Raw genomic sequence first — 11,231 nt, forward strand, 5'->3', positions numbered from 1 at the left:
TTAAAAGCAAAAAGATTTTATCTTCAAATACAAGAACTTTTCGTGGTTTTGTTGATTTTCAGCAAATGAACATATTTCAGCGAGCGAGAAGTTTCTTCTTCAATAGCATAAGATTTTATCTTAAAATACAAGAACGTTTCGTGGTTCTTGTCAATTTTTGTTAGTTTTCATCTTATGAACTGATTTCAGTCAGCTAGATCTTTCTTCTTGAAAGCAAAAAGATTTTATCTTCAAATACAAGAACTTTTCGTGGTTCTTGTCAATTTTTGTTGGTTTTCATCCAATGAACTTATTTCACTCAGCTAGATCTTTCTTCTTCAAAGCAAAAAGATTTTATCTTCAAATACAAGAACTTTTCGTGGTTTTGTTGATTTTCAGCAAATGAACATATTTCAGCGAGCTGGAAGTTTTTTCTTTAATAGCGTAAGATTTTATCTTAAAATACAAGAACTTTTCGTGGTTCTTGTCAATTTTTGTTGGTTTTCATCTGATGAACTTATTTCATTCAGCTCGAGCTTTCTTCTTCAAAGCAAAAAGATTTTATCTTCAAATACAAGAACTTTTCGTGATTTTGTTGATTTTCAGCAAATGAACATATTTCAGCGAGCGAGAAGTTTTTTCTTTAAAAGCGTCAGATTTTATCTTAAAATACAAGAACTTTTCGTGGTTCTTGTCAATTTTTGTTGGTTTTCATCCAATGAACTTATTTCAGTCAGCGAGATCTTTCTTCTTCAAAGCCAAAAGATTTTATCTTCAAATACAAGAACTTTTCGTGGTTTTGTTGATTTTCAGCAAATGAACATATTTCAGCGAGCGAGAAGTTTTTTCTTCAATAGCGTAAGATTTTATCTTAAAATACAAGAACTTTTTGTGGTTCTTGTCAATTTTTGTTAGTTTTCATCTTATGAACTGATTTCAGTCAGCTCGATCTTTCTTGAAAGCAAAAAGATTTTATCTTCAAATACAAGAACTTCTCGTGGTTCTTGTCAATTTTTGTTGGCTTTCATCCAATGAACTTATTTCAGTCAGCTCGATCTTTCTTCTTCAAAGCAAAAAGATTTTATCTTCAAATACAAGAACTTTTCGTGGTTTTGTTGATTTTCAGCAAATGAACATATTTCAGCGAGCTGGAAGTTTTTTCTTTAAAAGCGTCAGATTTTATCTTAAAATACAAGAACTTTTCGTGGTTCTTGTCAATTTTTGTTGGTTTTCATCCAATAAACTTATTTCAGTCAGCTGGATCTTTCTTCTTGAAAGCAAAAAGATTTTATCTTCAAATACAAGAACTTTTCGTGGTTTTGTTGATTTTCAGCAAATGAACATATTTCAGCGAGCTGGAAGTTTTTTCTTCAATAGCGTAAGATTTTATCTTAAAATACAAGAACTTTTCGTGGTTCTTGTCAATTTTTGTTAGCTTTCATCTTATGAACTTATTTCAGTCAGCTGGATCTTTCTTCTTGAAAGCAAAAAGATTTTATCTTCAAATACAAGAACTTTTCGTGGTTTTGTTGATTTTCAGCAAATGAAAATATTTCAGCGAGCTAGAAGTTTTTTCTTCAATAGCGTAAGATTTTATCTTAAAATACAAGAACTTTTCGTGGTTCTTGTCAATTTTTGTTAGTTTTCATCTTATGAACTTATTTCAGTCAGCTAGATCTTTCTTCTTCAAAGCAAAAAGATTTTATCTTCAAATACAAGAACTTTTCGTGGTTTTGTTGATTTTCAGCAAATTAACATATTTCAGCGAGCGAGAAGTTTTTTCTTTAATCGCGTCAGATTTTATCTTAAAATACAAGAACTTTTCGTGGTTCTTGTCAATTTTTGTTGGTTTTCATACAATGAACTTATTTCAGTCAGCTGGATCTTTCTTCTTCAAAGCAAAAAGATTTTATCTTCAAATACAAGAACTTTTCGTGGTTTTGTTGATTTTCAGCAAATGAACATATTTCAGCGAGCGAGAAGTTTTTTCTTCAATTGCGTAAGATTTTATCTTAAAATACAAGAACTTTTCGTGGTTCTTGTCAATTTTTGTTGGTTTTCATCCAATGAACTTATTTCAGTCAGCGAGATCTTTCTTCTTCAAAGCCAAAAGATTTTATCTTCAAATACAAGAACTTTTCGTGGTTTTGTTGATTATCAGCAAATGAACATATTTCAGCGAGCGAGAAGTTTTTTCTTCAATAGCGTAAGATTTTATCTTAAAATACAAGAACTTTTCGTGGTTCTTGTCAATTTTTGTTGGCTTTCATCCAATGAACTTATTTCAGTCAGCTGGATCTTTCTTCTTAAAAGCAAAAAGATTTTATCTTCAAATACAAGAACTTTTCGTGGTTTTGTTGATTTTCAGCAAATGAACATATTTCAGCGAGCGAGAAGTTTTTTCTTCAATAGCGTAAGATTTTATCTTAAAATACAAGAACGTTTCGTGGTTCTTGTCAATTTTTGTTAGTTTTCATCTTATGAACTGATTTCAGTCAGCTAGATCTTTCTTCTTGAAAGCAAAAAGATTTTATCTTCAAATACAAGAACTTTTCGTGGTTCTTGTCAATTTTTGTTGGTTTTCATCCAATGAACTTATTTCAGTCAGCTAGATCTTTCTTCTTCAAAGCAAAAAGATTTTATCTTCAAATACAAGAACTTTTCGTGGTTTTGTTGATTTTCAGCAAATGAACATATTTCAGCGAGCGAGAAGTTTTTTCTTTAATAGCGTCAGATTTTATCTTCAAATACAAGAACTTTTCGTGGTTCTTGTCAAGTTTTGTTGGTTTTCATCCAATGAACTTATTTCACTCAGCTAGATCTTTCTTCTTCAAAGCAAAAAGATTTTATCTTCAAATACAAGAACTTTTCGTGGTTTTGTTGATTTTCAGCAAATGAACATATTTCAGCGAGCTGGAAGTTTTTTCTTTAATAGCGTAAGATTTTATCTTAAAATACAAGAACTTTTCGTGGTTCTTGTCAATTTTTGTTGGTTTTCATCTGATGAACTTATTTCATTCAGCTAGAGCTTTCTTCTTCAAAGCAAAAAGATTTTATCTTCAAATACAAGAACTTTTTGTGATTTTGTTGATTTTCAGCAAATGAACATATTTCAGCGAGCGAGAAGTTTTTTCTTTAAAAGCGTCAGATTTTATCTTAAAATACAAGAACTTTTCGTGGTTCTTGTCAATTTTTGTTGGTTTTCATCCAATGAACTTATTTCAGTCAGCGAGATCTTTCTTCTTCAAAGCCAAAAGATTTTATCTTCAAATACAAGAACTTTTCGTGGTTTTGTTGATTTTCAGCAAATGAACATATTTCAGCGAGCGAGAAGTTTTTTCTTCAATAGCGTAAGATTTTATCTTAAAATACAAGAACTTTTCGTGGTTCTTGTCAATTTTTGTTAGTTTTCATCTGATGAACTGATTTCAGTCAGCTCGATCTTTCTTGAAAGCAAAAAGATTTTATCTTCAAATACAAGAACTTCTCGTGGTTCTTGTCAATTTTTGTTGGCTTTCATCCAATGAACTTATTTCAGTCAGCTCGATCTTTCTTCTTCAAAGCAAAAAGATTGTATCTTCAAATACAAGAACTTTTCGTGGTTTTGTTGATTTTCAGCAAATGAACATATTTCAGCGAGCTGGAAGTTTTTTCTTTAAAAGCGTCAGATTTTATCTTCAAATACAAGAACTTTTCGTGGTTCTTGTCAATTTTTGTTGGTTTTCATTCAATGAACTTCTTTCAGTCAGCTGGATCTTTCTTCTTGAAAGCAAAAAGATTTTATCTTCAAATACAAGAACTTTTCGTGGTTTTGTTGATTTTCAGCAAATGAACATATTTCAGCGAGCTAGAAGTTTTCTCTTCAATAGCGTAAGATTTTATCTTAAAATACAAGAACTTTTCGTGGTTCTTGTCAATTTTTGTCAGTTTTCATCTTATGAACTTATTTCAGTCAGCTAGATCTATCTTCTTCAAAGCAAAAAGATTTTATCTTCAAATACAAGAACTTTTCGTGGTTTTGTTGATTTTCAGCAAATTAACATATTTCAGCGAGCGCGAAGTTTTTTCTTTAATCGCGTCAGATTTTATCTTAAAATACAAGAACTTTTCGTGGTTCTTGTCAATTTTTGTTGGTTTTCATACAATAAACTTATTTCAGTCAGCTGGATCTTTCTTCTTCAAAGCAAAAAGATTTTATCTTCAAATACAAGAACTTTTCGTGGTTTTGTTGATTTTCAGCAAATGAACATATTTCAGCGAGCGAGACGTTTTTTCTTCAATAGCGTAAGATTTTATCTCAAAATACAAGAACTTTTCGTGGTTCTTGTCAATTTTTATTAGTTTTCATCTTATGAACTGATTTCAGTCAGCTAGATCTTTCTTCTTGAAAGCAAAAAGATTTTATCTTCAAATACAAGAACTTTTCGTGGTTCTTGTCAATTTTTGTTGGTTTTCATCCAATGAACTTATTTCAGTCAGCTAGATCTTTCTTCTTCAAAGCAAAAAGATTTTATCTTCAAATACAAGAACTTTTCGTGGTTTTGTTGATTTTCAGCAAATTAACATATTTCAGCGAGCGAGAAGTTTTTTCTTTAATAGCGTCAGATTTTGTCTTCAAATACAAGAACTTTTCGTGGTTCTTGTCAATTTTTGTTGGCTTTCATCCAATGAACTTATTTCAGTCAGCTCGATCTTTCTTCTTCAAAGCAAAAAGATTTTATCTTCAAATACAAGAACTTTTCGTGGTTTTGTTGATTTTCAGCAAATGAACATATTTCAGCGAGCTGGAAGTTTTTTCTTTAAAAGCGTCAGATTTTATCTTAAAATACAAGAACTTTTCGTGGTTCTTGTCAATTGTTGTTGGTTTTCATCCAATAAACTTATTTCAGTCAGCTGGATCTTTCTTCTTCAAAGCAAAAAGATTTTATCTTCAAATACAAGAACTTTTCGTGGTTTTGTTGATTTTCAGCAAATGAAAATATTTCAGCGAGCTAGAAGTTTTTTCTTCAATAGCGTAAGATTTTATCTTAAAATACAAGAACTTTTCGTGGTTCTTGTCAATTTTTGTTAGTTTTCATCTTATGAACTTATTTCAGTCAGCTAGATCTTTCTTCTTCAAAGCAAAAAGATTTTATCTTCAAATACAAGAACTTTTCGTGGTTTTGTTGATTTTCAGCAAATTAACATATTTCAGCGAGCGAGAAGTTTTTTCTTTAATCGCGTCAGATTTTATCTTAAAATACAAGAACTTTTCGTGGTTCTTGTCAATTTTTGTTGGTTTTCATACAATGAACTTATTTCAGTCAGCTGGATCTTTCTTCTTCAAAGCAAAAAGATTTTATCTTCAAATACAAGAACTTTTCGTGGTTTTGTTGATTTTCAGCAAATGAACATATTTCAGCGAGCGAGAAGTTTTTTCTTCAATAGCGTAAGATTTTATCTTAAAATACAAGAACTTTTCGTGGTTCTTGTCAATTTTTGTTGGTTTTCATCCAATGAACTTATTTCAGTCAGCGAGATCTTTCTTCTTCAAAGCCAAAAGATTTTATCTTCAAATACAAGAACTTTTCGTGGTTTTGTTGATTTTCAGCAAATGAACATATTTCAGCGAGCGAGAAGTTTTTTCTTCAATAGCGTAAGATTTTATCTTAAAATACAAGAACTTTTCGTGGTTCTTGTCAATTTTTGTTAGTTTTCATCTTATGAACTGATTTCAGTCAGCTCGATCTTTCTTGAAAGCAAAAAGATTTTATCTTCAAATACAAGAACTTTTCGTGGTTCTTATCAATTTTTGTTGGCTTTCATCCAATGAACTTATTTCAGTCAGCTCGATCTTTCTTCTTCAAAGCAAAAAGATTTTATCTTCAAATACAAGAACTTTTCGTGGTTTTGTTGATTTTCAGCAAATGAACATATTTCAGCGAGCTGGAAGTTTTTTCTTTAAAAGTGTCAGATTTTATCTTAAAATACAAGAACTTTTCGTTGTTTCTTGTCAATTTTTGTTGGTTTTCATCCAATAAACTTATTTCAGTCAGCTGGATCTTTCTTCTTGAAAGCAAAAAGATTTTATCTTCAAATACAAGAACTTTTCGTGGTTTTGTTGATTTTCAGCAAATTAACATATTTCAGCGAGCGAGAAGTTTTTTCTTTAATCGTGTCAGATTTTATCTTAAAATACAAGAACTTTTCGTGGTTCTTGTCAATTTTTGTTGGTTTTCATACAATGAACTTATTTCAGTCAGCTCGATCTTTCTTCTTCAAAGCAAAAAGATTTTATCTTCAAATACAAGAACTTTTCGTGGTTTTGTTGATTTTCAGCAAATGAACATATTTCAGCGAGCGAGAAGTTTTTTCTTCAATAGCGTAAGATTTTATCTTAAAATACAAGAAATTTTCGTGGTTCTTGTCAATTTTTGTTGGTTTTCATCCAATGAACTTATTTCAGTCAGCGAGATCTTTCTTCTTCAAAGCCAAAAGATTTTATCTTCAAATACAAGAACTTTTCGTGGTTTTGTTGATTTTCAGCAAATGAACATATTTCAGCGAGCGAGAAGTTTTTTCTTCAATAGCGTAAGATTTTATCTTAAAATACAAGAACTTTTCGTGGTTCTTGTCAATTTTTGTTGGCTTTCATCCAATGAACTTATTTCAGTCAGCTCGATCTTTCTTCTTCAAAGCAAAAAGATTTTATCTTCAAATACAAGAACTTTTCGTGGTTTTGTTGATTTTCAGCAAATGAACATATTTCAGCGAGCTGGAAGTTTTTTCTTTAAAAGCGTCAGATTTTATCTTAAAATACAAGAACTTTTCGTGGTTCTTGTCAATTTTTGTTGGTTTTCATCCGATGAACTTATTTCAGTCAGCTGGATCTTTCTTCTTGAAAGCAAAAAGATTTTATCTTCAAATACAAGAACTTTTCGTGGTTTTGTTGATTTTCAGCAAATGAACATATTTCAGCGAGCTAGAAGTTTTTTCTTCAATAGCGTAAGATTTTATCTTAAAATACAAGAACTTTTCGTGGTTCTTGTCAACTTTTGTTAGTTTTCATCTTATGAACTTATTTCAGTCAGCTAGATCTTTCTTCTTCAAAGCAAAAAGATTTTATCTTCAAATACAAGAACTTTTCGTGGTTTTGTTGATTTTCAGCAAATTAACATATTTCAGCGAGCGAGAAGTTTTTTCTTTAATCGCGTCAGATTTTATCTTAAAATACAAGAACTTTTCGTGGTTCTTGTCAATTTTTGTTGGTTTTCATACAATGAACTTATTTCAGTCAGCTGGATCTTTCTTCTTCAAAGCAAAAAGATTTTATCTTCAAATACAAGAACTTTTCGTGGTTTTGTTGATTTTCAGCAAATGAACATATTTCAGCGTGCGAGAAGTTTTTTCTTCAATAGCGTAAGATTTTATCTTAAAATACAAGAACTTTTCGTGGTTCTTGTCAATTTTTGTTAGTTTTCATCTTATGAACTGATTTCAGTCAGCTAAATCTTTCTTCTTGAAAGCAAAAAGATTTTATCTTCAAATACAAGAACTTTTCGTGGTTTTGTTGATTTTCAGCAAATGAACATATTTCAGCGTGCGAGAAGTTTTTTCTTCAATAGCGTAAGATTTTATCTTAAAATACAAGAACTTTTCGTGGTTCTTGTCAATTTTTGTTAGTTTTCATCTTATGAACTGATTTCAGTCAGCTAAATCTTTCTTCTTGAAAGCAAAAAGATTTTATCTTAAAATACAAGAACTTTTCGTGGTTCTTGTCAACTTTTGTTAGTTTTCATCTTATGAACTTATTTCAGTCAGCTAGATCTTTCTTCTTCAAAGCAAAAAGATTTTATCTTCAAATACAAGAACTTTTCGTGGTTTTGTTGATTTTCAGCAAATTAACATATTTCAGCGAGCGAGAAGTTTTTTCTTTAATCGCGTCAGATTTTATCTTAAAATACAAGAACTTTTCGTGGTTCTTGTCAATTTTTGTTGGTTTTCATACAATGAACTTATTTCAGTCAGCTGGATCTTTCTTCTTCAAAGCAAAAAGATTTTATCTTCAAATACAAGAACTTTTCGTGGTTTTGTTGATTTTCAGCAAATGAACATATTTCAGCGAGCTAGAAGTTTTTTCTTTAATAGCGTCAGATTTTAATTTCAAATACAAGACTTTTCGTGGTTCTTGTCAATTTTTGTTGGCTTTCATCCAATGAACTTATTTCAGTCAGCTCGATCTTTCTTCTTCAAAGCAAAAAGATTTTATCTTCAAATACAAGAACTTTTCGTGGTTTTGTTGATTTTCAGCAAATGAACATATTTCAGCGAGCTGGAAGTTTTTTCTTTCAAAGCGTCAGATTTTATCTTAAAATACAAGAACTTTTCGTGGTTCTTGTCAATTTTTGTTGGTTTTCATCCAATGAACTTATTTCAGTCAGCTGGATCTTTCTTCTTGAAAGCAAAAAGATTTTATCTTCAAATACAAGAACTTTTCGTGGTTTTGTTGATTTTCAGCAAATGAACATATTTCAGCGAGCTCGAAGTTTTTTCTTCAATAGCGTAAGATTTTATTTTAAAATACAAGAACTTTTTGTGGTTCTTGTCAATTTTTGTTAGTTTTCATCTTATGAACTTATTTCAGTCAGCTAGATCTTTCTTCTTCAAAGCAAAAAGATTTTATCTTCAAATACAAGAACTTTTCGTGGTTCTTGTCAATTTTTGTTGGTTTTCATCCAATGAACTTATTTCAGTCAGCTCGATCTTTCTTCTTCAAAGCAAAAAGATTTTATCTTCAAATACAAGAACTTTTCGTGGTTTTGTTGATTTTCAGCAAATGAACATATTTCAGCGAGCTGGAAGTTTTTTCTTTAAAAGCGTCAGATTTTATCTTAAAATACAAGAACTTTTCGTGGTTCTTGTCAATTTTTGTTGGTTTTCATCCAATGAACTTATTTCAGTCAGCTGGATCTTTCTTCTTCAAAGCAAAAAGATTTTATCTGCAAATACAAGAACTTTTCGTGGTTTTGTTGATTTTCAGCAAATGAACATATTTCAGCGAGCGAGAAGTTTTTTCTTCAATAGCGTAAGATTTTATTTTAAAATACAAGAAATTTTCGTGGTTCTTGTCAATTTTTGTTGGTTTTCATCCAATGAACTTATTTCAGTCAGCTGGATCTTTCTTCTTCAAAGCAAAAAGATTTTATCTTCAAATACAAGAACTTTTCGTGGTTTTGTTGATTTTCAGCAAATGAACATATTTCAGCGAGCGAGAAGTTTTTTATTTAATAGCGTCAGATTTTATCTTCAAATACAAGAACTTTTCGAGGTTCTTGTCAAGTTTTGTTGGTTTTCATCCAATGAACTTATTTCATTCAGCTAGATCTTTCTTCTTCAAAGCAAAAAGATTTTATCTTCAAATACAAGAACTTTTCGTGATTTTGTTGATTTTCAGCAAATGAACATATTTCAGCGAGCGAGAAGTTTTTTCTTTAAAAGCGTCAGATTTTATCTTAAAATACAAGAACTTTTCGTGGTTCTTGTCAATTTTTGTTGGTTTTCATCCAATGAACTTATTTCAGTCAGCGAGATCTTTCTTCTTCAAAGCCAAAAGACTTTATCTTCAAATACAAGAACTTTTCGTGGTTTTGTTGATTTTCAGCAAATGAACATATTTCAGCGAGCGAGAAGTTTTTTCTTCAATAGCGTAAGATTTTATCTTAAAATACAAGAACTTTTCGTGGTTCTTGTCAATTTTTGTTAGTTTTCATCTTATGAACTGATTTCAGTCAGCCAGATCTTTCTTCTTCAAAGCAAAAAGATTTTATCTTCAAATACAAGAACTTTTCGTGGTTCTTGTCAATTTTTGTTGGTTTTCATCCAATGAACTTATTTCACTCAGCTCGATCTTTCTTCTTCAAAGCAAAAAGATTTTATCTTCAAATACAAGAACTTTTCGTGGTTTTGTTGATTTTCAGCAAATGAACATATTTCAGCGAGCTGGAAGTTTTTTCTTTAACAGCGTAAGATTTTATCTTAAAATACAAGAACTTTTCGTGGTTCTTGTCAAGTTTTGTTGGTTTTCATCCAATGAACTTATTTCACTCAGCTCGATCTTTCTTCTTCAAAGCAAAAAGATTTTATCTTCAAATACAAGAACTTTTCGTGGTTTTGTTGATTTTCAGCAAATGAACATATTTCAGGGAGCTGGAAGTTTTTTCTTTAATAGCGTAAGATTTTATCTTAAAATACAAGAACTTTTCGTGGTTCTTGTCAATTTTTGTTGGTTTTCATCTGATGAACTTATTTCATTCAGCGAGATCTTTCTTCTTCAAAGCAAAAAGATTTTATCTTCAAATACAAGAACTTTTCGTGATTTTGTTGATTTTCAGCAAATGAACATATTTCAGCGAGCGAGAAGTTTTTTCTTTAAAAGCGTCAGATTTTATCTTAAAATACAAGAACTTTTCGTGGTTCTTGTCAATTTTTGTTGGTTTTCATCCAATGAACTTATTTCAGTCAGCGAGATCTTTCTTCTTCAAAGCCAAAAGATTTTATCTTCAAATACAAGAACTTTTCGTGGTTTTGTTGATTTTCAGCAAATAAACATATTTCAGCGAGCGAGAAGTTTTTTCTTTAATCGCGTCAGATTTTATCTTAAAATACAAGAACTTTTCGTGGTTCTTGTCAATTTTTGTTGGTTTTCATCCAATGAACTTAATTCAGTCAGCTGGATCTTTCTTCTTCAAAGCAAAAAGATTTTATCTTCAAATACAAGAACTTTTCGTGGTTTTGTTGATTTTCAGCAAATGAACATATTTCAGCGAGCTAGAAGTTTTTTCTTCAATAGCGTAAGATTTTAACTTAAAATACAAGAACTTTTCGTGGTTCTTGTCAATTTTTGTTGGTTTTCATCCAATGAACTTAATTCAGTCAGCTAAATCTTTCTTCTTGAAAGCAAAAAGATTTTATCTTCAAATACAAGAACTTTTCGTGGTTTGGTTGATTTTCAGCAAATGAACATATTTCAGCGAGCTGGAAGTTTTTTCTTTCATAGCGTAACATTTTATCTTAAAATACAAGAACTTTTCGTGGTTCTTGTCAATTTTCTTGGTTTTCATCTGATGAACTTATTTCATTCAGCTCGATCTTTCTTCTTCAAAGCAAAAAGATTTTATCTTAAAATACAAGAACTTTTCGTGGTTCTTGTCAATTTTTGTTGGTTTTCATACAATGAACTCATTTCAGTCAGCTGGATCTTTCTTCTTGAAAGC

This window comes from Heptranchias perlo, chromosome 22 (genome assembly GCF_035084215.1).
Source record: "Heptranchias perlo isolate sHepPer1 chromosome 22, sHepPer1.hap1, whole genome shotgun sequence".
In the NCBI taxonomy this organism is placed as follows: Eukaryota; Metazoa; Chordata; class Chondrichthyes; order Hexanchiformes; family Hexanchidae; genus Heptranchias; species Heptranchias perlo.